General features: G+C 35.9%; 37 non-coding genes across 37 annotated transcripts; 25 read left to right on the top strand and 12 right to left on the bottom strand.

The window, feature by feature from the left end:
- Positions 1-6,661: 6,661 nt before the first annotated feature.
- Positions 6,662-6,733, top strand: TRNAQ-UUG (transfer RNA glutamine (anticodon UUG)). Its single transcript has one exon. It is a non-coding gene; the product is annotated as a tRNA-Gln (tRNA).
- Positions 6,734-7,372: 639 nt separating this feature from the next.
- Positions 7,373-7,444, bottom strand: TRNAQ-CUG (transfer RNA glutamine (anticodon CUG)). Its single transcript has one exon. It is a non-coding gene; the product is annotated as a tRNA-Gln (tRNA).
- Positions 7,445-9,556: 2,112 nt separating this feature from the next.
- On the bottom strand, positions 9,557-9,675 carry LOC146541712 (5S ribosomal RNA). The gene has a single exon (XR_014878708.1). It is a non-coding gene; the product is annotated as a 5S ribosomal RNA (ribosomal RNA).
- A 520-nt stretch (positions 9,676-10,195) lies between these two features.
- TRNAQ-UUG (transfer RNA glutamine (anticodon UUG)) lies at positions 10,196-10,267 on the bottom strand. The gene has a single exon. It is a non-coding gene; the product is annotated as a tRNA-Gln (tRNA).
- Positions 10,268-10,493: 226 nt separating this feature from the next.
- Positions 10,494-10,612, bottom strand: LOC146541710 (5S ribosomal RNA). The gene has a single exon (XR_014878710.1). It is a non-coding gene; the product is annotated as a 5S ribosomal RNA (ribosomal RNA).
- A 786-nt stretch (positions 10,613-11,398) lies between these two features.
- TRNAS-AGA (transfer RNA serine (anticodon AGA)) lies at positions 11,399-11,480 on the bottom strand. The gene has a single exon. It is a non-coding gene; the product is annotated as a tRNA-Ser (tRNA).
- A 943-nt stretch (positions 11,481-12,423) lies between these two features.
- On the top strand, positions 12,424-12,542 carry LOC146541708 (5S ribosomal RNA). The gene has a single exon (XR_014878703.1). It is a non-coding gene; the product is annotated as a 5S ribosomal RNA (ribosomal RNA).
- Positions 12,543-12,769: 227 nt separating this feature from the next.
- TRNAQ-UUG (transfer RNA glutamine (anticodon UUG)) lies at positions 12,770-12,841 on the top strand. Its single transcript has one exon. It is a non-coding gene; the product is annotated as a tRNA-Gln (tRNA).
- Positions 12,842-13,349: 508 nt separating this feature from the next.
- On the top strand, positions 13,350-13,468 carry LOC146541706 (5S ribosomal RNA). The gene has a single exon (XR_014878702.1). It is a non-coding gene; the product is annotated as a 5S ribosomal RNA (ribosomal RNA).
- Positions 13,469-13,639: 171 nt separating this feature from the next.
- LOC146541705 (5S ribosomal RNA) lies at positions 13,640-13,758 on the top strand. The gene has a single exon (XR_014878700.1). It is a non-coding gene; the product is annotated as a 5S ribosomal RNA (ribosomal RNA).
- Positions 13,759-13,929: 171 nt separating this feature from the next.
- On the top strand, positions 13,930-14,048 carry LOC146541704 (5S ribosomal RNA). The gene has a single exon (XR_014878698.1). It is a non-coding gene; the product is annotated as a 5S ribosomal RNA (ribosomal RNA).
- A 171-nt stretch (positions 14,049-14,219) lies between these two features.
- On the top strand, positions 14,220-14,338 carry LOC146541703 (5S ribosomal RNA). The gene has a single exon (XR_014878696.1). It is a non-coding gene; the product is annotated as a 5S ribosomal RNA (ribosomal RNA).
- A 171-nt stretch (positions 14,339-14,509) lies between these two features.
- LOC146541702 (5S ribosomal RNA) lies at positions 14,510-14,628 on the top strand. The gene has a single exon (XR_014878695.1). It is a non-coding gene; the product is annotated as a 5S ribosomal RNA (ribosomal RNA).
- Positions 14,629-14,799: 171 nt separating this feature from the next.
- On the top strand, positions 14,800-14,918 carry LOC146541701 (5S ribosomal RNA). The gene has a single exon (XR_014878694.1). It is a non-coding gene; the product is annotated as a 5S ribosomal RNA (ribosomal RNA).
- A 171-nt stretch (positions 14,919-15,089) lies between these two features.
- Positions 15,090-15,208, top strand: LOC146541700 (5S ribosomal RNA). The gene has a single exon (XR_014878692.1). It is a non-coding gene; the product is annotated as a 5S ribosomal RNA (ribosomal RNA).
- Positions 15,209-15,379: 171 nt separating this feature from the next.
- Positions 15,380-15,498, top strand: LOC146541699 (5S ribosomal RNA). The gene has a single exon (XR_014878691.1). It is a non-coding gene; the product is annotated as a 5S ribosomal RNA (ribosomal RNA).
- A 171-nt stretch (positions 15,499-15,669) lies between these two features.
- On the top strand, positions 15,670-15,788 carry LOC146541698 (5S ribosomal RNA). The gene has a single exon (XR_014878689.1). It is a non-coding gene; the product is annotated as a 5S ribosomal RNA (ribosomal RNA).
- A 171-nt stretch (positions 15,789-15,959) lies between these two features.
- LOC146541697 (5S ribosomal RNA) lies at positions 15,960-16,078 on the top strand. Its single transcript, XR_014878688.1, has one exon. It is a non-coding gene; the product is annotated as a 5S ribosomal RNA (ribosomal RNA).
- Positions 16,079-16,249: 171 nt separating this feature from the next.
- LOC146541696 (5S ribosomal RNA) lies at positions 16,250-16,368 on the top strand. Its single transcript, XR_014878687.1, has one exon. It is a non-coding gene; the product is annotated as a 5S ribosomal RNA (ribosomal RNA).
- Positions 16,369-16,539: 171 nt separating this feature from the next.
- On the top strand, positions 16,540-16,658 carry LOC146541695 (5S ribosomal RNA). Its single transcript, XR_014878685.1, has one exon. It is a non-coding gene; the product is annotated as a 5S ribosomal RNA (ribosomal RNA).
- Positions 16,659-16,829: 171 nt separating this feature from the next.
- Positions 16,830-16,948, top strand: LOC146541694 (5S ribosomal RNA). Its single transcript, XR_014878684.1, has one exon. It is a non-coding gene; the product is annotated as a 5S ribosomal RNA (ribosomal RNA).
- Positions 16,949-17,119: 171 nt separating this feature from the next.
- LOC146541693 (5S ribosomal RNA) lies at positions 17,120-17,238 on the top strand. Its single transcript, XR_014878680.1, has one exon. It is a non-coding gene; the product is annotated as a 5S ribosomal RNA (ribosomal RNA).
- A 171-nt stretch (positions 17,239-17,409) lies between these two features.
- On the top strand, positions 17,410-17,528 carry LOC146541692 (5S ribosomal RNA). The gene has a single exon (XR_014878679.1). It is a non-coding gene; the product is annotated as a 5S ribosomal RNA (ribosomal RNA).
- Positions 17,529-17,699: 171 nt separating this feature from the next.
- On the top strand, positions 17,700-17,818 carry LOC146541691 (5S ribosomal RNA). The gene has a single exon (XR_014878678.1). It is a non-coding gene; the product is annotated as a 5S ribosomal RNA (ribosomal RNA).
- A 171-nt stretch (positions 17,819-17,989) lies between these two features.
- On the top strand, positions 17,990-18,108 carry LOC146541690 (5S ribosomal RNA). The gene has a single exon (XR_014878674.1). It is a non-coding gene; the product is annotated as a 5S ribosomal RNA (ribosomal RNA).
- A 2,111-nt stretch (positions 18,109-20,219) lies between these two features.
- TRNAS-AGA (transfer RNA serine (anticodon AGA)) lies at positions 20,220-20,301 on the top strand. Its single transcript has one exon. It is a non-coding gene; the product is annotated as a tRNA-Ser (tRNA).
- Positions 20,302-20,948: 647 nt separating this feature from the next.
- TRNAQ-CUG (transfer RNA glutamine (anticodon CUG)) lies at positions 20,949-21,020 on the bottom strand. Its single transcript has one exon. It is a non-coding gene; the product is annotated as a tRNA-Gln (tRNA).
- A 560-nt stretch (positions 21,021-21,580) lies between these two features.
- On the bottom strand, positions 21,581-21,662 carry TRNAS-AGA (transfer RNA serine (anticodon AGA)). The gene has a single exon. It is a non-coding gene; the product is annotated as a tRNA-Ser (tRNA).
- Positions 21,663-22,445: 783 nt separating this feature from the next.
- On the top strand, positions 22,446-22,564 carry LOC146541686 (5S ribosomal RNA). Its single transcript, XR_014878673.1, has one exon. It is a non-coding gene; the product is annotated as a 5S ribosomal RNA (ribosomal RNA).
- Positions 22,565-22,999: 435 nt separating this feature from the next.
- TRNAQ-CUG (transfer RNA glutamine (anticodon CUG)) lies at positions 23,000-23,071 on the bottom strand. Its single transcript has one exon. It is a non-coding gene; the product is annotated as a tRNA-Gln (tRNA).
- A 135-nt stretch (positions 23,072-23,206) lies between these two features.
- Positions 23,207-23,278, top strand: TRNAQ-CUG (transfer RNA glutamine (anticodon CUG)). Its single transcript has one exon. It is a non-coding gene; the product is annotated as a tRNA-Gln (tRNA).
- A 338-nt stretch (positions 23,279-23,616) lies between these two features.
- Positions 23,617-23,736, top strand: LOC146541683 (5S ribosomal RNA). The gene has a single exon (XR_014878716.1). It is a non-coding gene; the product is annotated as a 5S ribosomal RNA (ribosomal RNA).
- Positions 23,737-23,904: 168 nt separating this feature from the next.
- On the top strand, positions 23,905-24,023 carry LOC146541682 (5S ribosomal RNA). The gene has a single exon (XR_014878712.1). It is a non-coding gene; the product is annotated as a 5S ribosomal RNA (ribosomal RNA).
- Positions 24,024-24,811: 788 nt separating this feature from the next.
- On the bottom strand, positions 24,812-24,883 carry TRNAQ-CUG (transfer RNA glutamine (anticodon CUG)). Its single transcript has one exon. It is a non-coding gene; the product is annotated as a tRNA-Gln (tRNA).
- A 163-nt stretch (positions 24,884-25,046) lies between these two features.
- On the bottom strand, positions 25,047-25,165 carry LOC146541680 (5S ribosomal RNA). Its single transcript, XR_014878672.1, has one exon. It is a non-coding gene; the product is annotated as a 5S ribosomal RNA (ribosomal RNA).
- Positions 25,166-25,329: 164 nt separating this feature from the next.
- On the bottom strand, positions 25,330-25,448 carry LOC146541679 (5S ribosomal RNA). The gene has a single exon (XR_014878671.1). It is a non-coding gene; the product is annotated as a 5S ribosomal RNA (ribosomal RNA).
- An 816-nt stretch (positions 25,449-26,264) lies between these two features.
- Positions 26,265-26,383, bottom strand: LOC146541678 (5S ribosomal RNA). The gene has a single exon (XR_014878669.1). It is a non-coding gene; the product is annotated as a 5S ribosomal RNA (ribosomal RNA).
- Between the last annotated feature and the right edge of the window lie 442 nt (positions 26,384-26,825).

Here is a 26,825-nt window from a genome sequence, read left to right as displayed (position 1 = left end):
CTTATTCCATACTTAATTAAATTCAATTTCAAATATCCTACAAATTTGCAGTTTTTTCAAAAGCGAATTCGTTTCAATGATGTAGAGCCATCACAATAATCAACTGAATTTGAACTCTATACCACTATAATAAAATCGAAAATTCCAATAACCAACAATATGATAATATAACAGTAGGGCACCAAACGTAGGCCTATTTACGTCGGTTTCACACTTACAACAATAGTGTCATGATTCCTGATCCCGGATTATCCCGATACAAGACCGGGATTAGGTCGGGCTGTGGAAAACAAATGGGATAACAGCACAAGTGTGCTAATGGAGTTCCAATTACAAATTGTGTTTTGTCATTTTAGTGTTAATTTTAGGGTAATGTAGAGTCTAGAATTAAATGAGTGCTAAGTGAAATAAGTAGTGAAATAATATACTTCTTGAAAGATACAGAATTAACCTAACCCGCAGAACGCAGGGAAATGCGTGAAAAAAAATAAAGATGAAAAATATACAAGGGAGCGAATAATAAATTAAAATAAACCCGTCAAAAAAAACTGAAAAATATAAATAATTCATTTTTTAAAACATTAATATTTTTAAAAAATAAAATAAAATTATAACAAAGTTATTAAAAAATAAAATATGAATATATTTTTTTATGAATTGTCATAGCTTTGAAGATAAAAAATTGTATCTGATTATATAATTATGATGTTTGTGGGATCGTATATCGTTGGAGCGAATATTATTATTTAAAATATTTATATATTTTCTTTTCTTATGTTCAGGCCGTTGTGGCGCAGCGGCACAAGGGTGTGACTGGAATGCGACGGTTGAGGGTTCAATCCTTCCCACTCGGGGAAGTGAAATATTTATTTAGCTTCCCTCTGCCTACCCTGCTGAGTGCGGGATACAGTGTTAAAGCTGATTAGATTTGATTTAGAGTCTAAAATACTTTGAGACAGATATTTAAATATCTTCCTTTATGACTAAGAACAATCGAAAACAACAAGATGAGTATTTAATTAGTTTTCTATTGTATCTGATATATTAATCACCGCAACGCGACAGTTGGATTACATTAATTGTAACTAAACGCACGGCACTTGATGAATTGTGCAGTTTAGGTAAACCCCTTTAGGTGATAGGGGTTGGGGTAAATTATAAATTATAGCTATTCGGAAGGAGTGTCTTAATACTAGGTTCCCCGCCTACCCTGCGTGATACAGCGTGAAGCTAAAATAAAATAATTCGGCGTTGAGTTCCGCCATTCAACACGCGATGTCTCAAGAACTTAGCGGAAAGTGAGGAACGGAAGTGTCTTAATGGGAATGGAAATTAAAAAAATATCTGAGATTTTGCACAAACATCTTAAAAATTGCTGCGAAGTTATAAAAAAAAAACTAATAAGTTAAAGTCAACACGCGGTTGGGTGATTCTCGTTGCGTCTGAAGTAACCGCTAACGACTTGGGCTTAATGAGCTTTAAAAATATTTTGAATTAATTAGAAATTACATAATAATATTAGGTAATTTATTGCATATTTTTTCTTAGTAAATTGTTCTTCATTGTCTTTATTTTTAGTAGTGTCTTAATGGGAACGCAGTGTATTGACACTTGGTTCCCTCTGCCTACCCTGCTAAATATGTGATAAAAAAGGTAAATTAAGAAGTATGGAGAGAAGCAGCAGAGATCTATAAATTCCTATGGGAACGGAAAACCACGAGATTTTGCTTTAGAAAAAAAAATCCCCACCACATACAGACCAGGTCCTATCTATAGCAATAATGGGTGAAATACAAAATGTACCGTGGATTTGGGGCATACATTCCTGTGACTGCGTTATATTATGTCCGTGATTTATTGCATTGGATTCTCGTTTGTAATTAGTGCGTGCCTCCGTAGGGCCGGCGCTGTCGAATTGTTTGCTTGTTTTATTTATTTTAGATTAATTCAGCTTTTTTTTTTAATTTTATAAAATTAAAAAGTATTTCAATTTTTTTTAAGAACGCGGATTCGACCGCTTAATCAATATTTTTATATTATAGCCAAATTTTATAAAATCTCTTTCTTCTTCTTCTTCTTCGTGAACAAAATTTTAACAATTTAAATAATAATATTATATAGTAGGATACATAGCCGTATATAATATCAAATTCACAAGTATCGAATTCCACTACTCAAAACTCAACATCTAAGAAGTTAGGTACTAGGTTCCCTCGGAATTCCCTGTTTTATGCGGGATACAGCGTGAAGCTAAAATAATAGAAACAAAACATGTTTAAACAGAAAATTAACACCTTTATAACAGGCACTTATTGCGTTCTTTCTTGTTATAGCTCAAAACTTGAATTGACTAAATGTTTGTACAGGTGTATAAATATATACCCAAAGTTAGTCTTTTATAATAGACAAATTATTTAAATTCAACACAAATATTAATTATAAAATTATATTGCTTCATGCTTAATTTAAAGTGAATAAGTATGTTTAAACAACTTTAATTTCAATAATTTATAACAAAATTATATGATTTTTTTATTTTTTTATTTACACACTTCAATATGACTTACATTCACTATTTTATAACCAAATTTGAAATTTAAGCTGGTTGTTTAATAATTCTTTCGCTTAAATAAAATGCGATTATTAGAAAATTACAAATATTCATATAAATTTAATTAAAATATTATTTTTACTTTTTTTTTTTTTTAGCTTCACGCTGTATTCCACACTTTGCAAGATTAAGATACTTCCATTCCGAAGTTTTTGCCAAATTCTGGAGGTATGGCATGTTAAATGGTGGAACTCAACGCCGCGCTTCGCCTCGTTACCACAACGAAAAAACGAAAATATTAAATAATTTAAAAAGTGTAGCACCTGTGAGCCTCAGTGTCACTTCACGCTACTTTATTCTAAATAACTTACAATATCATTATTATTATTATTTTTCACATAATTAATAAAAAAAACAAATAAAATCAAGATAATTTTAAATTTTCACGACAGCATCAACCCCGCGGCTCCCGGATTGAGTTTAATCGGAGTCGGAACGACCCATTAATAACGGTACTGTTAATTGAACTCCTAGTTGCCGGTTATATTTCAAATATTCTCTATAGAGGAACGAGAGGAACGAGGATAAAATACTTGTGTCGCGATCAATCTGTATGTTTATTTTTAATTAGTTAGTGTAAATAGCACTAATTGATTACGATAAGAATCGATTTTTCGAAAAATCGAATCGAATTCTCACATTTTGTTTTTACAAAGAATGGAATAGTAAAATATAAGAAACGATAAATAATTATCTTTTTCATAATGTGTAATAGTGGCTTTCCCTCCATTAAGTATTATATACAGACAGACTCCTCTAAAACATTTTAAATTAGCCTCACACTGTATCTCGCTCACAGCAGGGTAAGTAGAGGGAACCTTGAGTTAAGACATTCCGTTTCCAACTTCTCCGTTCTACACTCTTCTTAAAATGTCGACCTTTTTTCCTTTAACATACTATATTTTACCTAAAATATATTATTTTTCATCAATTTATCGAGAGTCGAAGCTGAAACTGTAACATGAGACAAAAAATCCCTTTCAGCGATCATTATGTGATTGCGCGCAGGTGTTCTCGCAGCGGAGTGGATTACTGACGGGTTGGGGCGCTAAAATGTTGCGAGGTAGCACCTAGCTTATATAAGAGTATTTAAATATATATTTCTTTAATTCATTGCTTAATGTATTTTTATTTTAAATTATGGAAAATATATTTTAAGCAATCAATGAAATTTAAAATAAGAATATAACATTTAATTCTTGTTTGAAACAATTGAAGATTTCTAATTAATAAATCGATGATATATCACTATTATCCTGCTCCTGTAATTATTATTTTGATTTTTCATATATGGTCAAAATTATTAGGGGTACTAATTATAGAAGTTGTTACATTTACAACTTCCACAAAAAGATACCCACACAATCCCTAAGTAGATCAAATCCACAACGTGTTATATCCAAACAATGTGATTTTTCTTTTAAATTTTCCACTGTATCTTGCATGTAGCAGAGTGGGCAGAAGGTGTAATGCTTCTTAGTGTTAAGACTCTTCGTTTCTCACCTTCCACCTAATTCTTGAGGGCTAATTAATGAAAATATTAAATATTTCGATTTCCACAAGTGGGAATCGAAATCACAACCGTCGCTTTTACTACGCACAATGTAATATGAAATAAATATATATTTTAAATTTTCCCTAAAAATAATATAAAAAATATATCTAACAGTAAAAGCGACACGGTACAGCTCCGATCAGGCATCGCTTCCCAGTATAAATCATTCGCTGTCGCGGCGTATTGGATTAAGATTTTCGATATTGGATGAGAAGGCTTCATCTTGCAGAGTGACAGCCAACAACATATTGATAGTAAATTTCCCAGGAGGTGTCCTGGATGCTTCAATTTCGCTCTCGCCTCAACATTACAATACTATCACTGTCTGAAATTTGTTTAGAAATATTAGCGATTTACATGGAAAAGTTAAAAATAATTTATTTATATTATTTCTTCTTTCTATGAGAAAAAAAGAACCATAGTTGCGCAGTGCCGCAGTGTTTGTAATGCAAATCTAATAATTGTAAATTCGATTTTCAATTCACTTCGTAGACAGAGTGCAACGACTTTGATTTCCATCACTTAATACGCAGTGTTGGAGACACTGCGTCAGAGGGAGAGTAGAGAATTGAGTTTCTTAACAATAGATTCTTTCCACATAACCTGCTATTTGCGGAAAAAGTTTGAAGCCTAAAAAATATAGGAATAGGTGTATTAATTATTATATTATCGCAACATTTTAAACACTTACTTAACACTAGCAATAAAAATACAATACACGGATTTCCGTGTATTGTATTTACCTAAATTATAAAACCTAGATATTCTATAAAAAGGTGAAAGTTTAAATATTGAATTGAAAGCTTTTAAAAGCTACACGGTTTCTGGTCGCTCAGTGAATATTTCACCAGCTATAAGACCTCGTACACATTCGTATGATATTTCATTTATTTAGTGACCATGTAGCAATTTATCAAGCCATCCTACTAAATATTGTAAGGACGGGAAGAAACGTATTTAAAATAATTTCTTATTATGCATCACTACGTATTGCAAAATTGATGTAGAATTAAATGTAGATGTCTGTCACTTTACACGTTCGCTACTTTAAAAACTTTACATATTTGCAATTTTCGTGATATAGTGTGTTAAGTGGTGGAACTTAACGCCGCGCTTAGTCTTGTTACTAGAGCGAAGAAATACAAAATAATTAGCTCCACCTAATGTTAACCTTTAAGTATGGACGTCGGGTCTGACAGACCAGACAGTTCTACGAATTCTACAAATCGGCCACTTCTCGGTGACCTCCGCCACTGAGTCTCTCAGTACCTTTCGTATTAGTGACAAAATGAATGTAGATAGCAGTGGTTGTGTCTCTGGGTTCAAAACACGTGAGTATTTAACTTTCTAAACGCGGCCTGGGTCTGTCAGACCCGACGTCCATGTTTCCCATACATGAATGATTTCAAAACGCCATATATTTTCATAATATTACAAAATATACTTTAATATTTTAATTGTATTATTTGTATTCAAATGCTTTTATTGTTATATATCATATATTATTTTGCATTGTTTGTTATATATTTTAGTAATATAAATATTATTTACCTAAAAAAGATTCAATTTTTTTAGTTTTTATGATAAAATGGAAAAAAATGATCGACCTAGCACGTCAGGGACAAAAATATCGGTACTTTATAATCAACATCAAACAAAAGAATTGGACGACGACATTTTATAAAGAAAATAGCACTTTATCAAATAAAAAGACGCGTTTCGTGTACTAAACTACTCTAAGAATTGAAAATGACTTTGACTCGCGTTTCGCGATCTGATCTATCATTTATTGAACATGAAGCTAAAAAAATAGTTTTGGGTTCTTGAAAAACATGTACACTTTGCCCCCAAAAGATATATAGAAAGACAACACATACTTATGTTGACTGCAATCGTCCTGTTAGCCAACAATGTTGAAAGCCATTGTGTATCGATGTTCAATAATACCTTATCTTGAGGTGTTGTCAAAATTTTTATTTTATAACATAAGACGTAATTTCTTTATTTTTTTTATTTGTTAGACTTTATATTTTGTTAAAAAAATATTTATTTTATTATCTGTCTTTTTTTTATAGTATTATTTTCTTAAGAGTCATCCCATGTGGCCAAAGACTGAAATTGTGACTTTAAGTTACTTAAATCGTTGTGATGCGTAAAGTTTAATAAAAAGCGATTTTATTTATATTGATTTTGTTTGATTTGAGGCTATTCATGTAAACTAAAACATAAAATTGTCTTCTTCCTTTAAAAAACAGACGGAATATGACCAATAAATCCACTGGTCTGACAGACCCGACGTCCATATGTGTGTTATAAAAAAATCACGTCCATAGTTAAAGGTTAATCGAACCAACAATCATCGTTTTTGTTGCTGCGATGACGCTTCCATTTCAATAAAACACATGTCTATAAATTAATGTCTTACTTGAACTATTAACAGCCTTCTTTTCCTAATTATTGAAATGTAATTATTAAAATATTCTTCAAAAGTATCCGGTTCCATGGTGTAATGGTTAGCACTCTGGACTTTGAATCCAGCGATCCGAGTTCAAATCTCGGTGGAACCTATTTTTATAAAAAGTATACATAAAAAGACAAATATTTTTATTACTTAACTAATGTAATTTACTTACAAACTAGGTATTAACTTTTAGAATTTATAGCATAATCATGTAATTTCCAGATGGATTATATTAAATTATTATTTATTATAATAAAAAACCATAAATATTACCTATTATTTAAAAAAATATTTTTCAGAAGTTGCATTCATTGCTCAAACTTTTTCATAGTATGGTGGGAAATACCATACAAATACTGTTAAAAATTATTACAATATAAAACGAATGTATTCATTACGTTTTTTTTTACTTTGGCATTAGTCATGGATTTTGTTGCCAAGAGCTACCTTCCGAGTTATCAACTCAACCTACTTCACTTTGCACGGTTTTCAATATCCTCGGCGGTTAGTTTATTGGCTTCGATGTCCTGCATCTTCGCATCCAGTCATCGCTTCCTTGGATGTAACTTCAGGATCAGCCATAGCAAGGCAAGGAAAGAAGCTTCCGACGTAGTGCTCCAGACCGGCGCGTGAAGTGCCAAGAAAACATGATAGGTTTTCTCGAGATACCACATAGCGTTGCTTATTTTATTATAATTATATAAATATACTGAAAAAATTGAAAAGCAATTTGCAACAAAAAGTCAGGTTCCACCGAGATTTGAACTCGGATCGCTGGATTCAGAGTCCAGAGTGCTAACCATTACACCATGGAACCAGTTGGATAATAATTGTTAAAAGAGATACATAAGCTTACGAATACAAGATTTTGTGTATATAATACATATATAATATTATTATGTAGATCATATACTCGTAGTAGTAAAAGACCCATAGGTTTAATTAAGCCCTACATATTTTTTTATACGGATCGTGGAGCAATGGGACTTCACCTCACTAAAATCGCGATAGTTGTGGGTTCGATTACAATTTGGAGAAATTAATTTTATTTTCTTTTGCCCACTCTAATAACGAGACAAGTTTCGGCGTTGATTTCCACCACGCACGTTTCTCGAATATCAATATCTCGAAAATTTGGTGAGAATTGGAAAAGAGAATATCATGACAATAGGTACCTATATGCTATAAACGCAATAGGGTAAGAATCTAAAGAAACACAACTTTTTAGTTTAAAATCGAACCCGCAACTTGCAACCAAAATAAAAATTTACACAACCACTTTACATAATAGATTCACCATTTCAAGGGAAGGGCACTAAATGTCATAACAGAACTAAAACGGACATACCCCTTGCCTGACGTACAGCCCACCTCCACACATCCATACCTACGAAAACATTCAAAATATTATGAATAAATATACATTTTTTCGCAAGTGTCGAATACGCTAGAGTATTGTAACTTGATAATATATTTATTGGAAACATTTTGGTAGGAAATGGCTCCTTGGCGGCTCCCGGACGCCTTAACGCTCACGTCCAAATTCTAAATTTTATTTTGTCAATATTTAATGCGATGCCCAGAAAGGTATCCAACGTGACGGCCGGTCTGATATTCTTAGGTGGAATATCCAAGTATTATATAAGTTTTGTTCGATTTGATATTTATGTTAAACGTGTCATGGCTTATTATATTTAGGTATTTTAGTATTGCAATGTTTTTGTATTGGTTCTGGCGCCTATAGCGATTAATAGATTTTAAAAATTTTGTATCAAAAGTTATGAGAAATAAGAAGATTTTCCGTATAATAAGCAAATGTGAGGACATCATGGCGCAAAGCACAAGTGTGTGACTGTAACACGATGGTTGTGGGTTCGATCCCCACTCGAAGGAATGAATTGTTATTTTTTATTATTTTCATAGCTTATATCTCTAGCGCTAGGATAAAAACCCAGCGTTGAGTTCTAGCACTCAACACACAATGCCTCGAAAAATTAGGCGGAAAGTGGAGAACGGAGTGTCTTAACTCTAGGTTCCCTCTACCTACCCTGCTGTATGCGCATTACAGCGTGAAGTTGTACCTAGACAAATAGAAAAAAATATTTGTATCTGGGCACATATAAATAACTTACAGAGAAAATCATAAAAGCACAGAATCTAACAAAGTGTACAAACTGTCACCCAATCATTAGTTACAGTGAAAAATAATTTACCCCAAGTAAGTAAAAGTGAGGGAATAAAGCATGCAAATCAGTCAACGGGTTGACAGGTATTTACGAGCGACGGTATGAAAAAACTTCTGAAACTACCTACTTTTCATTTCAAATGTAATCTACGACGACAAATGGTTCGGACCTGACTACATTCTGTTTTCACCCTTCGCCGTTTTGTCGTTTTTTTTTCTTTAAAATCTAAGTTTTAAGGGGTGGTGTAAGTAGAGACAAACTGTACAACAGAAAGTGTTAAATATTTATAGAAGTGAAGAATACTAGCAACAATATATAGATTTTAATTGCTATAAATAGGTAGGTCTATGAACATTAATGGTAGATTAAAATTTGATTTATGTGAAATGTCTGACTGTCAGTGCGACCGTTGCGGGTTTGATACCAACTCGGAGGAGTGACTTATTTTCATTTCCTCGTTCTGGCATCTTGCTACCAAACTGGTTGACCTGATGTCTTGAGTTGAGTTCTGTCACTTTTCAATCAATTTCTCGAAAAATGTATGGAAAGAGAGCAACCCAGGCAGAATCCCGCTATATGTACCTACATATACAGTACAATATTTTTTTCTATTATATATTTTTTATTTTCCATCATATTTGCGTCATGTTGACAAAAACTGATGGTTAAACGACTTTTACAAAATGTTAATTTGGCAAAGACATATAAGACCACTGATAAAGCTATAAAAAACAAGGCAAAAAAGCCAACGGCACGCGGTGTTCCCAGGCGGTCACCCATCCAAGTACTGACCGCGCCCGACGTTGCTTAACTTCGGTGATCGGACGAGAACCGGTATGTTCAACGTGGTATGGACGTTGGCGAAAGCTTTCTCTAAAAGCTCCTTTTAAATATGTTCCTAGAACATCTCTCTTAAAGCTTTCTTACACTCCCTAACATATCATCATAGAAAATTTCAATTTTCTGAGTGAATTTTTTTTTGCGGTGTATGTCACACACGCACACACAGTTAGTAACGGAAGAGTTTTGCACTCACACTGCATCAAAAACATAAATGTAAAATGAGAGAAGTTCGATGGTAAGTAATGCATTTTTATGAATTCATTAACAGAAAAATGAGAGATATGAATCAGTCTATGAAGACAGCCCAGTTGTGCATTCATCATAATAAAATTCAAGATCTGGAACTTCAAGCTCTGCGTTCTCGGTGTTGTTGCAATGAGTATACTGCTTAGAAATGATTTCCCGATAGGCATTTCAAGATTTTCTTACATTGAATGACAATACGGGTACTAAATGTATGGTTAAAACGAACTATATTTACTTTGTGATAAAAAGGACTGAACTAAAATTCGTAATAAAAATTATATGTTTAAAAAGTTAGGTTCCACCGAGATTTGAACTCGGATCGCTGGATTCAAAGTCCAGAGTGCTCACCATTACACCATGGAACCACACATTGTTAATAAATTATTTCATTAAGTGTAGTTTCCTAATTATTGTTATTGAACACTTGTTCAAATAAGATTTTTTGGTTTGTAACATATCTTAGAAACGTACAAAACAGAAACCACTTCTGTCTCATACAAAGTATCCAAATACTGACCGCTTATAATGTGACTAACTTTCAACATTACTTCCATTCAAAGACATAAAGAACTTGAAAAAAAATGCAAAAGAAGCCAACGGCACGTGGTGTTCCCAGGCGGTCACCCATCCAAGTACTGACCGTGCCCGACGTTGCTTAACTTCGGTGATCGGACGAGAACCGGTGTGTTCAACGTGGTATGGACGTTGGCATTCGCATATTTCATAGAAAATAATACTAGCAACTTAATTTTAAAAATTGCGACTTATTTTATTATTTTATAAATTAAAGTAGGTAAAAAATCTAATAAATAAAACAAAAACTTGATATGAGGCCAGTCGTCGCGCAAGAGTACAAGCGTGCGAATGTAAACGCAATAGATTGTGGTTCGATTCCCACTCGAGAAAATGAGAAAAAGAAAATTATCACGTTGAGTTTTGCCACTCAACACACACTGACACTATAACTTGACGGAATATAGAGAACGGAAAGTGCCTAATGGGAACGGAGTGTCTTAACACTAGGTCCCCAGGGGTACCCCCAGGGTAGCTGTACCCTTCTATATGCTTGAAAAATTAAGCTTATAAATAATCACATATAATATGAAGAACTCATTCTTAATAAAAAGTACAGAGCAAATGTCCAGCATGGGCAAATGAAAAAAAAAGTTTAGGCGACCCATCTTTAAAACATACTTTTTCTCGTCATTAATTTAACTTATATATTATTGGCTTCACGTTGCATTTCACATACAGCAGGGTAAGCTAGAGGAAACATAGTGTTGAGACACCCCGTTCCCCACTCACCGCCCTATTTTTGAAACAGTGCATGTTGAGTGAATGGAACTCAACGTAAAGGCACAATAACTGAATGAATATTGAATATAAAGAAAGTAAAAAAATATAACTCACAATTGCTATCAAAATAAGAATTATCTAAATAAGAATGGATAGTAAAATATAAACATTTACAAATTACGCTCAGATTCAAAAAAATCCGCAGTCGGTAGGATTCGAACCTACGCTCCCAGAGGGAATCTGATTTCTAGTCAGACGCCTTAACCGCTCGGCCACGACTGCCACACATATAATACTTTAAAACACACATTTCTTCATATGAGTTTATATCTATAAATTACTACTTTCTATTTTAAGCTCTTGGCCTACAAAAGAAAACGGAATGTAAACTAGCATTAAACTTTTTATTGAACACAAATTGGTAGTTCAGAGTTGTATCTTAGTATAAATAGATGACAGCTAGAAATACTTTGACATGAGTTCATATATTTCTTCAGGTTCACATGGTATCCCGCGGAAAGCAGAGTAAGCAGAGAGAAGCTAGTGTTAAGAAACTCCGTTTCCCATTTTCCGCAGAATTCTAGAGGCATTGTGTGTTTGAGTGGCGAAACTCAACGCCGCGCTTTGCCTCAACACCAGAGTGAAGAAATGTAGATATTAAATATTTAATTTACTCAAGTGGAAATTGAGCCCACAACCTGTTGAGTTTATATTATTAACCCCCACATTAAAAAAAATGAAAAATTGAAAATTGAAAAGCTTACGTCAGTCCTTCACGAACCGTTGCTTCTCGTCTTGAACGATTACCTTAAAAATTGGTTAAACTGATAAACACATTACCCTTCTTTACTCGTAGTCGAGTAATAAGCTATCACCATCGTCCATACGACATCAGAACACAATCTGCCTTGATGTCGCATGGGCATGGGCATGGCATGGGCACAAGCATGCAGCTGTAAGCGCAACGGTTGTGGGTTTGATTCCCTCTCGGAGTAACGAAATATTTAATATTTTCATTTCCTCGCCCTGGTTACAAAACTAAGCGCAGCGTTAACTTTCGCTAACATGCATTACTTCAAGAATTCAGCGGAATGTGGGCAATGGAAATGTCTAATGGGAACGGAGTGTTCCCAGGTTCCCTTTGCTTACAGCGTGAACCTAAAAAATATACGTAATACATACTACTACTACGAGACAACTGAATTATATTTTATAAAATGCACTCGCCAACGTCCATACCACGTTGAACACACCGGTTCTCGTCCGATCACCGAAGTTAAGCAACGTCGGGCGCGGTCAGTACTTGGATGGGTGACCGCCTGGGAACACCGCGTGCCGTTGGCTTCTTTTGCATTTTTTTTTCAAGTTCTTTATGTCTTCCAATGGAGGTAACGTTGGAATTTAATCACATTATAAGCGGTCAGTATTTGTATACTGTGTATGATACAGAAGTGGTTTCTGTTTTATACGTTTCTAAGATATGTTACAAACCAAAAAATCTTATTTGAACAAGTGTTCAATAACAATAATTAGGAAACTACACTTAATGAAATAATTTATTAACAATGTGTGGTTCCATGGTGTAATGGTGAGCACTCTGGACTTTGAATCCAGCGATCCGAGTTCAAATCTCGGTGGAACCTTACTTTTTAAATATATATATTTTATCACGAATTTTAGTTTAGTCCTTTTTATCACAAAGTAAATATAGTTCGTTTTAAACATACATTTAGTGCCCATATTGTCATTCAATGTAAGAAAATCTTGAAATGTCTATCGGGAAATCATTTCTAAGCAGTATACTCATTGCAACAACACCGAGAACGCAGAGCTTGAAGTTCCAGATCTTGAATTTTATTCTGATGAATGCTCAACTGGACTGTCTATGAATCTCTCATTTTTCTGTTAATGAATTCAAAAAAATGCATTACTTGCCATCGAACTTCTCTCATTGAACGGCTCTCATTTTACGTTTATGTTTTTGATGAAATAAATAAAACGCTTCCGTTACTAATTGTTTGTGACGCAAAAAGAAAATAATTCACTCAGAAAATTGAAATTTTGTATGAAGATAGGGTTAGGGAGTGTAAGAAAGCTTTAAGAGAGATGTTCTTGAAACATACTTAAAAGGAGCTTTTACAGAAAGCTTTCGCCAACGTCCATACCACGTTGAACACACCGGTTCTCGTCCGATCACCGAAGTTAAGCAACGTCGGGCGCGGTCAGTACTTGGATGGGTGACCGCCTGGGAACACCGCGTGCCGTTGGCTCTTTTTGTTTTTTTTGTTGTTGTTGAAGTAATCTCTAGTGCTAATATTGTTATGCTCGGTTTGCATTGGGTTTATCGTCTTAATATAGTGTAATGAACTCTACATTTATCTTTTTGATGCTGCCAAGTGTGGCGTTGTCAGATAATATTTAGTTCTTTAGGATTGGCATTCGCCAACGTCCATACCACGTTGAACACACCGGTTCTCGTCCGATCACCGAAGTTAAGCAACGTCGGGCGCGGTCAGTACTTGGATGGGTGACCGCCTGGGAACACCGCGTGCCGTTGGCTCTTTTTATTTTTTTTGTTGTTGTTGAAGTAATCTCTAGTGCTAATATTGTTATGCTCGGTTTGCATTGGGTTTATCGTCTTAATATAGTGTAATGAACTCTACATTTATCTTTTTGATGCTGCCAAGTGTGGCGTTGTCAGATAATATTTAGTTCTTTAGGATTGGCATTCGCCAACGTCCATACCACGTTGAACACACCGGTTCTCGTCCGATCACCGAAGTTAAGCAACGTCGGGCGCGGTCAGTACTTGGATGGGTGACCGCCTGGGAACACCGCGTGCCGTTGGCTCTTTTTGTTTTTTTTGTTGTTGTTGAAGTAATCTCTAGTGCTAATATTGTTATGCTCGGTTTGCATTGGGTTTATCGTCTTAATATAGTGTAATGAACTCTACATTTATCTTTTTGATGCTGCCAAGTGTGGCGTTGTCAGATAATATTTAGTTCTTTAGGATTGGCATTCGCCAACGTCCATACCACGTTGAACACACCGGTTCTCGTCCGATCACCGAAGTTAAGCAACGTCGGGCGCGGTCAGTACTTGGATGGGTGACCGCCTGGGAACACCGCGTGCCGTTGGCTCTTTTTGTTTTTTTTGTTGTTGTTGAAGTAATCTCTAGTGCTAATATTGTTATGCTCGGTTTGCATTGGGTTTATCGTCTTAATATAGTGTAATGAACTCTACATTTATCTTTTTGATGCTGCCAAGTGTGGCGTTGTCAGATAATATTTAGTTCTTTAGGATTGGCATTCGCCAACGTCCATACCACGTTGAACACACCGGTTCTCGTCCGATCACCGAAGTTAAGCAACGTCGGGCGCGGTCAGTACTTGGATGGGTGACCGCCTGGGAACACCGCGTGCCGTTGGCTCTTTTTGTTTTTTTTGTTGTTGTTGAAGTAATCTCTAGTGCTAATATTGTTATGCTCGGTTTGCATTGGGTTTATCGTCTTAATATAGTGTAATGAACTCTACATTTATCTTTTTGATGCTGCCAAGTGTGGCGTTGTCAGATAATATTTAGTTCTTTAGGATTGGCATTCGCCAACGTCCATACCACGTTGAACACACCGGTTCTCGTCCGATCACCGAAGTTAAGCAACGTCGGGCGCGGTCAGTACTTGGATGGGTGACCGCCTGGGAACACCGCGTGCCGTTGGCTCTTTTTGTTTTTTTTGTTGTTGTTGAAGTAATCTCTAGTGCTAATATTGTTATGCTCGGTTTGCATTGGGTTTATCGTCTTAATATAGTGTAATGAACTCTACATTTATCTTTTTGATGCTGCCAAGTGTGGCGTTGTCAGATAATATTTAGTTCTTTAGGATTGGCATTCGCCAACGTCCATACCACGTTGAACACACCGGTTCTCGTCCGATCACCGAAGTTAAGCAACGTCGGGCGCGGTCAGTACTTGGATGGGTGACCGCCTGGGAACACCGCGTGCCGTTGGCTCTTTTTGTTTTTTTTGTTGTTGTTGAAGTAATCTCTAGTGCTAATATTGTTATGCTCGGTTTGCATTGGGTTTATCGTCTTAATATAGTGTAATGAACTCTACATTTATCTTTTTGATGCTGCCAAGTGTGGCGTTGTCAGATAATATTTAGTTCTTTAGGATTGGCATTCGCCAACGTCCATACCACGTTGAACACACCGGTTCTCGTCCGATCACCGAAGTTAAGCAACGTCGGGCGCGGTCAGTACTTGGATGGGTGACCGCCTGGGAACACCGCGTGCCGTTGGCTCTTTTTGTTTTTTTTGTTGTTGTTGAAGTAATCTCTAGTGCTAATATTGTTATGCTCGGTTTGCATTGGGTTTATCGTCTTAATATAGTGTAATGAACTCTACATTTATCTTTTTGATGCTGCCAAGTGTGGCGTTGTCAGATAATATTTAGTTCTTTAGGATTGGCATTCGCCAACGTCCATACCACGTTGAACACACCGGTTCTCGTCCGATCACCGAAGTTAAGCAACGTCGGGCGCGGTCAGTACTTGGATGGGTGACCGCCTGGGAACACCGCGTGCCGTTGGCTCTTTTTGTTTTTTTTGTTGTTGTTGAAGTAATCTCTAGTGCTAATATTGTTATGCTCGGTTTGCATTGGGTTTATCGTCTTAATATAGTGTAATGAACTCTACATTTATCTTTTTGATGCTGCCAAGTGTGGCGTTGTCAGATAATATTTAGTTCTTTAGGATTGGCATTCGCCAACGTCCATACCACGTTGAACACACCGGTTCTCGTCCGATCACCGAAGTTAAGCAACGTCGGGCGCGGTCAGTACTTGGATGGGTGACCGCCTGGGAACACCGCGTGCCGTTGGCTCTTTTTGTTTTTTTTGTTGTTGTTGAAGTAATCTCTAGTGCTAATATTGTTATGCTCGGTTTGCATTGGGTTTATCGTCTTAATATAGTGTAATGAACTCTACATTTATCTTTTTGATGCTGCCAAGTGTGGCGTTGTCAGATAATATTTAGTTCTTTAGGATTGGCATTCGCCAACGTCCATACCACGTTGAACACACCGGTTCTCGTCCGATCACCGAAGTTAAGCAACGTCGGGCGCGGTCAGTACTTGGATGGGTGACCGCCTGGGAACACCGCGTGCCGTTGGCTCTTTTTATTTTTTTTGTTGTTGTTGAAGTAATCTCTAGTGCTAATATTGTTATGCTCGGTTTGCATTGGGTTTATCGTCTTAATATAGTGTAATGAACTCTACATTTATCTTTTTGATGCTGCCAAGTGTGGCGTTGTCAGATAATATTTAGTTCTTTAGGATTGGCATTCGCCAACGTCCATACCACGTTGAACACACCGGTTCTCGTCCGATCACCGAAGTTAAGCAACGTCGGGCGCGGTCAGTACTTGGATGGGTGACCGCCTGGGAACACCGCGTGCCGTTGGCTCTTTTTGTTTTTTTTGTTGTTGTTGAAGTAATCTCTAGTGCTAATATTGTTATGCTCGGTTTGCATTGGGTTTATCGTCTTAATATAGTGTAATGAACTCTACATTTATCTTTTTGATGCTGCCAAGTGTGGCGTTGTCAGATAATATTTAGTTCTTTAGGATTGGCATTCGCCAACGTCCATACCACGTTGAACACACCGGTTCTCGTCCGATCACCGAAGTTAAGCAACGTCGGGCGCGGTCAGTACTTGGATGGGTGACCGCCTGGGAACACCGCGTGCCGTTGGCTCTTTTTATTTTTTTTGTTGTTGTTGAAGTAATCTCTAGTGCTAATATTGTTATGCTCGGTTTGCATTGGGTTTATCGTCTTAATATAGTGTAATGAACTCTACATTTATCTTTTTGATGCTGCCAAGTGTGGCGTTGTCAGATAATATTTAGTTCTTTAGGATTGGCATTCGCCAACGTCCATACCACGTTGAACACACCGGTTCTCGTCCGATCACCGAAGTTAAGCAACGTCGGGCGCGGTCAGTACTTGGATGGGTGACCGCCTGGGAACACCGCGTGCCGTTGGCTCTTTTTGTTTTTTTTGTTGTTGTTGAAGTAATCTCTAGTGCTAATATTGTTATGCTCGGTTTGCATTGGGTTTATCGTCTTAATATAGTGTAATGAACTCTACATTTATCTTTTTGATGCTGCCAAGTGTGGCGTTGTCAGATAATATTTAGTTCTTTAGGATTGGCATTCGCCAACGTCCATACCACGTTGAACACACCGGTTCTCGTCCGATCACCGAAGTTAAGCAACGTCGGGCGCGGTCAGTACTTGGATGGGTGACCGCCTGGGAACACCGCGTGCCGTTGGCTCTTTTTATTTTTTTTGTTGTTGTTGAAGTAATCTCTAGTGCTAATATTGTTATGCTCGGTTTGCATTGGGTTTATCGTCTTAATATAGTGTAATGAACTCTACATTTATCTTTTTGATGCTGCCAAGTGTGGCGTTGTCAGATAATATTTAGTTCTTTAGGATTGGCATTCGCCAACGTCCATACCACGTTGAACACACCGGTTCTCGTCCGATCACCGAAGTTAAGCAACGTCGGGCGCGGTCAGTACTTGGATGGGTGACCGCCTGGGAACACCGCGTGCCGTTGGCTCTTTTTGTTTTTTTTGTTGTTGTTGAAGTAATCTCTAGTGCTAATATTGTTATGCTCGGTTTGCATTGGGTTTATCGTCTTAATATAGTGTAATGAACTCTACATTTATCTTTTTGATGCTGCCAAGTGTGGCGTTGTCAGATAATATTTAGTTCTTTAGGATTGGCATTCGCCAACGTCCATACCACGTTGAACACACCGGTTCTCGTCCGATCACCGAAGTTAAGCAACGTCGGGCGCGGTCAGTACTTGGATGGGTGACCGCCTGGGAACACCGCGTGCCGTTGGCTCTTTTTGTTTTTTTATTGCTTTGGAACGTCAAATTAACGTTTCTTATCAATTATTTTTCATTAGTTCTTACATAATAAATATTAAGTCTGATGGATAATATCACTTTTAGATATACAGGGTGTCCCAGGAGTCAACGATAAAACGAAAACAGGTAATAGACCAAGTCGTGACAGTTATGAGAAAAATATAAAAAAAAATCTGTGTCATGTATTTTTCATATTAAATTGATTTAAAAAAATATCTGAAAAACCGACATGCTGTGATGATTTTTCAAGTCCTAAAACTACAAATATTACTCTTTCTTCATTTTTTTCTCTGTAATGTAATCATGAGTAACCCTTCTGTGAATTAAAGTTTAAAATTGAAACATACCTGCATCGGTTTTCAATAAAATGTGGTGTTTTTGTCAAACATTAAATTCAAAATATTTACTACACTCAACTTTAACCGCCTGTACTATAAAAAAATGTACTACATTGTTTTTGCAAGTAACTTTAGAAGTTGGCGCATTTTATCTGGATTCCGAAATGGTACAATACTTGCTGGATTACTTCTTGGTTCAAGAGAGAAAAATCTAAATAAACGATAATCGGGATGACGTTCAACGTTTTGGTATCTTTTCCGATACATTCTAGCTGCAGCATTAGCATTACATAACCATTCTCCACGAATGAAATGTATATTGGCAATGTATCAAAGACTGAGTATATGGCCTGCGAGATCGAGGACTCGAGCACTATCCTTATAGGTCCTGGGTCAGCTCCTAAGTCGAAAAAGTTCAGATATCTTAGATCCGTCATGCACGAGTCTGGAGGCATCGATCACGATCTCCATGGTCGGATAAGCTTTGCCTGGGCTAAGTGGCGGGACGTCACTGGTGTGGTCTGTGATCGCAGGTCTTTGACACATTGCCAATATGCATTTCATTCACGGAGAATGATTATGTAACGTTAATGCTGCAGCTAGAATGTATCGGAAACGATACCAAAACGCTGAACGTCATCCCGATTGTCGTGTATTTCGATTTTTCTCTCTTCAACAAAGAAGTAATCCAGCAAGTATCGTACCAATTCGGAATCCAGATTAATTGCGCAAACTTTTAAAGTTACTTGCAAAAACAATGTAGTACATTTTTTTACAGTACAGTCGGTTAAAGTTGGGTGTAGTAAATATTTTGAATTTAATGTTTGGCAAAAACACCACATTTTATTGAAAACTGATGCAGGTATGTTTAAATCTTAAACTGTAATTCACAGAAGGGTTACTAATGATTACATTACAGAAAAAAAATGAAGAAAGAGTCATATTTATAGTCTTAGGACTTGAAAAATCGTCACAGGATGTCTGTTTTTCCAATATTTTTATAATCAATATAATATGAAAAATACATAACACAGATTTTTTTTTTTTAATATTTTTCTCATAACTGTCACGACTTGGTCTATCACCTGTTTTCGTTTTATCGTTGACTCCTGGGGCACTCTGTATATAAACAAATAAGAATATTATTCAGATAATTGTTATCAATATTGAATGTGATAGTATTTTCACTAACCAATTTACATTTTAATCTAAATACTAATATTATAATTAAAACACAAATGTGAAAACAGGAAGAGGATTTAATTAATGAGAGTGAGCGTACACGTACAATGAAATCAAATAACACTATCTATATAAAATAAAATATCATACTAATATTATAAATTTTTACACGTTATTGTCATTAAACTTTGTACATTAATAAACATTTGTTGAAATAACATCAGTCCTCCGAGTAGAATTACCCTACTGGAACCTACCTAGTGTTAATATACTCCGTTCCCATTAAGACACATATGTTCCTCACTTTCCGCACAATCTTGAAGACACTGCGTGTTAATCGGTGGAGTTGAACGCCACGCTATGATCACGTCATCTTAATGCATGTACATTACATTATAGAGTAGAATACGTACACAGATTAGGGATTGTAATGTTGAAGTTGAAGTTGAGACCAGTTAATTTTCGTTTTCTTATGTAGATCAAGGTAAGTTTCAAATAGAAAGTAGTAATTTATAGATGTAAACTCACATGAAGAAATGTTTGTTTTTATTATGTTGTACATGTAGCAGTCGTGGCCGAGCGGTTAAGGCGTCTGACTAGAAATCAGATTCCCTCTGAGAGCGTAGGTTCGAATCCTACCGACTGCGGATTTTTTTTTAAATTCTGGGCAATGATTTAATACGTGTATTATACCATAAATTCAAATATAGTTATATATTTTATTTTCATTTTAGCTTGCGATCATAAAAGTCGACAACGCACCTGTAACTCCTCTAGTTTTACACAGGATCGTGAGTGGTGATGACTTAGGTACCACCAGAGGACCCGCACGCTGGTTTGCCTTGTCTTTTCCATAAAAAATATATCTTGTAATATGTAGTTGGTAAATTACAATAGGCAGCATCTTCTTAATGATAATACCAAAATAATATATATATTTTTAAATTATTTATTTAATAAATTAAAAAATCGATAGGTTCTTAAAATTAAGATACCTGAGGATAGGTACATTTCAACCTAAGATACATATTTCAAGTATCATCAGTCAGAGACAGCCTCCTTTCTTGTCTTTCTCCTCCAGGAAATTAGTCGAATTACCAATAACAATGCATAAGAGCGCAGTAATTAATTATTGTATTTTCTTGTTATTATTAAACGGAAAAAGGTATAAAAAACAATAAAAGATACAAACAAAAAATAATTAGTTGAAATTACTTGCCTTTGTCAAGAAAGAAAAGTTTTTTTACACAATATTTATAAATTTGTCAAAACTATGTTAAATCTCTAAAAAGTCAGGTTCCACCGAGATTTGAACTCGGATCGCTGGATTCAGAGTCCAGAGTGCTAACCATTACACCATGGAACCGCGTAGTTGAAGTCATCTATATTGTAGAGCGAATATTGTTAATTATACAAGTCTTATGTAAAAATTAATTCCTTGAACAAACAATTATTTTAAACAAAGGTAAATGTAGTAAATTATAATGCCTTATTTAGTCACACGTGATATATGAAATTCAAATTTTTATAATTTCTTCGCTCAGTCTGGTATCGAGGCAAAGCGCGTCTTTGAGTTCCGCCATTCACTGCGCAATTCCCCCAGAATTCAGTGGAAAATAGGGAACGGAATGTTTTAACTTTAAGCTCCCCTAACTTAGAATTAAGACACTCCGTTTGTCTTCTTTGATTTGTGCGTGATAAAGCGTGAAGCTGATTTTAATTCATATAAATACATATAAATTATACCGCTACACTACAACCATCAAGTGACATTTTGTTTTGAGTAGTATACATTATTTATAACAGAATAAAAAAATGAAGATAGATTGTTATTACGCCTATATGAGGCGTAGCCTCAATAATTCTATCAATATCACATTTATGAAAACATGCATATTTACTTTAACGAAGATTAATTAAAAAAATCGCAGTCGGTAGGATTCGAACCTACGCTCCCAGAGGGAATCTGATTTCTAGTCAGACGCCTTAACCGCTCGGCCACGACTGCTATATAGTACATAGTATAAAGTTGTAAGCACGTCTATCTTCATATAAATTTCGGTAAATTACTTTCTAATTGTACTACCTGTTTGTTGACTGAATTATATACTATTTTGTTAATTATTTTGTCAACTTTTTTCTTTTAATTAGTTATTATTAGTCGCCTAATTACTATTGGTAATATTAAGATTACCAGAACAAACAGTTATATGTTTTGCAGCGATGGCCAGATTCTTCAAGGAGTCCAACGTATGAATATGGTAACGCTGAGAGGCGAAACGAGTCTTTTATATTGATATTAGTATATGTTATAATATGTTTGAGATAAATGTGTTGTGATAAAGCAGGAGCTGATGGAGTTACTACACTAAAGACAGTCTATGCAAGTATTACTGTTTTTAACAGTGTATTATTAAGTAATGTGTCAAATTGGGTAAAGATATGCAAAAAGCATATTTATAGATTGTTGTTTTTTTTACAGAAATACAAAATTGTAAAAACAAAACGAGCTTTTGCTAGCTTTGATCGCCATACCACGTCCATACCACGTTGAACACACCGGTTCTCGTTAAACAACGGTTAAACAACGTCGGGCGCGGTCAGTACTTGGATGGGTGACCGCCTGGGAACACCACGTGCTGTTGGCTTTTTGTTTTTGATTCTTCTATTACCTATAGATAACATTGTGCTCGCTTATTGTTGGATTGTTCGACTTAATGAACTCTACATTTTTTGATGCTCTCAAATGTGGCGTTATCAGATAATAGTAGGTTTTTCAGAACTAATTTTCGCCAACGTCCATACCACGTTGAACACACCGGTTCTCGTCCGATCACCGAAGTTAAGCAACGTCGGGCGCGGTCAGTACTTGGATGGGTGACCGCCTGGGAACACCGCGTGCCGTTGGCTTTTTTTGCTTACAAATATTTTTTAATAAATAACAAGTATAGATATTTTTTTCGCGAAAAAATATATTTTCAACTGAGATATTATTTTCAACTGATTACTTCACTTAATAATCGCGCATAAAGAAACATTGGGGAAGGGAGCGTCCTAATACAAGGTTCCCTCTGCCTACCCAGATGTAGGCGGGATACAGCATGAAGCTGAAGAAACGTTATGTAGAGATGTGGAATCAAAACTTGCAATCAAAATGTAGTAGAGATTATCAAGTTTACTCTAAGCAAATATTGGTTCATAAAATGATGTTATTTTTTTATCATTACAAGTCAGAGGTTGGTGAGCGAAGCAATCTAATATATTATACAAAATATCATAACATTAATGATTTTAAGATATTTATGTCAAGTTTCTTAAAAAATATGTTAGTCGCCAAAAAATATCAGGTTCCACCGAGATTTGAACTCGGATCGCTGGATTCAGAGTCCAGAGTGCTCACCATTACACCATGGAACCGTTACATAACAAGGAATAGTAATTTATAACAATTAACTTTATTTACGCAAATTGTTTGTACAATTGTTTTAATTTTACCAAACATTTGTAGGATTAGCAAAATTCGCTCTATAATATAGATGACTACAACTATACGGTTCCATGGTGTAATGGTTAGCACTCTGGACTCTGAATCCAGCGATCCGAGTTCAAATCTCGGTGGAACCTGATATTTTTTATGATTTGTTTACACAAAATGTAACGTACAATCATATATTTTCGAGAACCTATTAGGTTTTTTTACATTTATTATGATACTCGTAGCTCATGTTTTTTTAATAGGTCTGGAGGCTGGTGGTGATTAAAAGTACTTCCATTCAAAGAAGTTAATGTACAACCTACGAAGACATTAAAGGAAGAATTTGACTCAAAAATGTGTTAATTAACGAACACCTTGTTTAGGAAAAAAAGCAAATCATATTGCTTTCGTTCTTTTACCCGCTCTTATCTATTTAATTTTCAAACATGACTATTAGATCTTAGCTTCTTCTTTAAATTATTCTGATGCCAACGTCCATACCACGTTGAACACACCGGTTCTCGTCCGATCACCGAAGTTAAGCAACGTCGGGCGCGGTTCAGTACTTGGATGGGTGACCGCCTGGGAACACCGCGTGCCGTTGGCTCTTTTTGTTTTTTTTTCTGTTGTTGTTTAAGTAACTTCTAGTACCCTAATATTTCTATGTTCGGTTTGCATTGTGTTGATATAATGTAATGAACTCTACATTTTTTTCTTTTGGTACTGTCAAGTGTGACGCTATCAGATAATATTTAGTTCTTTAGGATTAGCATTCGCCAACGTCCATACCACGTTGAACACACCGGTTCTCGTCCGATCACCGAAGTTAAGCAACGTCGGGCACGGTCAGTACTTGGATGGGTGACCGCCTGGGAACACCGCGTGCCGTTGGCTCTTTTGCTGTGTTTTGTTAAAATATATTATACAATTTATTACTGATATTATTCTCTTGATTATATTTCAATGATCAACTGCAAGTGAGTGTACGCACAAAAACTTACGACCTACTTTAAAATTGTACGGTGATGGGGGATTGTCACAAGGTCAAGACACTTCATCCTTAGCTTTCTACCCACGTTTAACGTATTGTTTTACTACTAACGTATTGTTTGAAAATTGTTAAAATTTCATCAAGCCTTTTAGTAACTTACAACTATAATGTATAGAAGAATAAGACGTTTTCCTATAAGGCCACGATTATCTTCTCATTATTTATTGTTAAAGTAATGTGTATGTAAAAGTACCTAAATAATATAAAGAATATGAGAAAGATCATATGACAACGTCGTGGCGCAGGGACACAAACAAGCATGTGTCTGTGAAGGAATGAATAATAATTCAATCAAATAATCATTTATTAATATTTTTATTTATTCGTCCTATCGAATCGACTTATTATTCATTCCTTCGAATTTGACATGATTGATTAGTAGTGCGATATGATTTGCTTTTCTTGACAAAACAAGGTGTTCGTAAATTAACAAATCTTCGAGTCAATCTCTTCCTCTAATACCTTTGTAGGGTGAACATTAACTTGTTTGAAAGGAAGTACTCCTAATCACCTTCAGAACTATTAAAAAAAACATAAGCTACGAGTATCATAATAAATGTAAAAAAGCTAATAGTTCCTCGAAAATATGTTATTGTACGTTACATTTTGTGTAAACAAATAATAAAATATCAGGTTCCACCGAGATTTGAACTCGGATCGCTGGATTCAGAGTCCAGAGTGCTCACCATTACACCATGGAACCGTATAGTTTGAGTCATCTATATTGTAGAGCGAATATTGCTAATCATACAAGTGTTTGGTAAAAGTAAAACAATTGTGTAAATATAGGTAATTATAGTAAATTGTAATGGCTTGTTATGTAACGGTTCCATAGTGTAATGCTTAGCAATATTTGACAGCAAAAAAGCCAACGGCACGCGGTGTTCCCAGGCGGTCACCCATCCAAGTACTGACCGCGCCCGACGTTGCTTAACTTCGGTGATCGGACGAGAACCGGTGTGTTCAACGTGGTATGGACGTTGGCGAATGCTAATCCTAAACAACTAAATATTATCTAATAACATCACACTTGCCAGTACCAAAAGAAAAAATGTAGAGTTCATTACATTATATCAATCCAATGCAAGCCGAACATAGAAATATTAGGGCACTAGAGGTTACTTAAACAACAACAAAAAAAACAAAAAGAGCCAACGGCACGCGGTGTTCCCAGGCGGTCACCCATCCAAGTACTGACCGCGCCCGACGTTGCTTAACTTCGGTGATCGGACGAGAACCGGTGTGTTCAACGTGGTATGGACGTTGGCGAAAGCTTTCTCTAAAAGCTCCTTTTAAATATGTTCCCAGAACATCTCTCTTAAAGTTTTCTTACACTCCCTAACCTATCATCATAGAAAATTTCAATTTTCTGAGTGAATTTTTTTTTTGCGGTGTATGCCACACACACACAGTTAGTAACGGAAGAGTTTTGCACTCACACTGTATCACAAACATAAACGTAAAATGAGAGCTGTTCAATGAGAGAAGTTCGATGGTAAGTAATGCATTTTTTTGAATTCATTAGCAGAAAAATGAGACATTCATAGACAGCCCAGTTGTGCATTCATCAGAATAAAATTCAAGATCTGGAACTTCAAGCTCTGCGTTCTCGGTGTTGTTGCAATGAGTATACTGCTTAGAAATGATTTCCCGATAGGCATTTCAAGATTTTCTTACATTGAATGACAATACGGGTACTAAATGTATGTTTAAAACGAACTATATTTACTTTGTGATAAAAAGGACTAAACTAAAATTAGTGATAAAAAATATATGTCTAAAAAGTTAGGTTCCACCGATATTTGAACTCGGATCGCTGGATTCAAAGTCCAGAGTGCTAACCATTACACCATGGAACACACATTGTTAATAAATTATTTCATTAAGTGTAGTTTCCTAATTATTGTTATTGAACACTTGTTCAAATAAGATTTTTTGGTTTGTAACATATCTTAGAAACGTACAAAACAGAAACCACTTCTGTCTCATACAAAGTATCCAAATACTGACCGCTTATAATGTGACTAACTTTCAACATTACTTCCATTCAAAGACATAAAGAACTTGAAAAAAAAATGCAAAAAAGCCAACGGCACGCGGTGTTCCCAGGCGGTCACCCATCCAAGTACTGACCGCGCCCGACGTTGCTTAACTTCGGTGATCGGACGAGAACCGGTGTGTTCAACGTGGTATGGACGTTGGCGAAAGTTAGTGACAAAAGCTCCTTCAATTATTTCATTAATATTATAGAAGGGGCGGCGAAGAGGGGACTTTGTGGAGTCATTCGAGCGCATCAGATTAAGATACTGGGGATTCCTTGTACTCGGTTACGTACTTCCACCAAATATGAGCTTCCTATGTATGGCCGCGCGTCTAGGATAAAGGATCAGATTAGTAAAAAAAAATTGATCATCGGACATTCTCGAGCGCGTCAGATTAAGATAGGGTAAGTTAGTTACATGCTAAATCGTGTATATTCCACTAATCTGACAATTTGAGAGTGACGCAAAGGAGGGAGAGGGCTCCAAAGTTGTAAAAAAAAAACGTTATCTGGACATTCTCGAGCGCGGCTAATTTTTTTTTTATTTTGAAGGGAATCATTCAAGGATTACGAAAAACATATAATCTGACAAATTCCCCAAACC

The sequence above is a fragment of the Heliconius melpomene genome, chromosome 1 (assembly GCF_056956725.1).
Source record: "Heliconius melpomene rosina isolate 202511_hmr_F chromosome 1, ASM5695672v1, whole genome shotgun sequence".
Lineage (NCBI taxonomy): Eukaryota > Metazoa > Arthropoda > Insecta > Lepidoptera > Nymphalidae > Heliconius > Heliconius melpomene.
The sequence above is the reverse complement of the archived record's forward strand: the minus strand, read 5'-3'. Positions and strand labels throughout refer to the sequence as shown.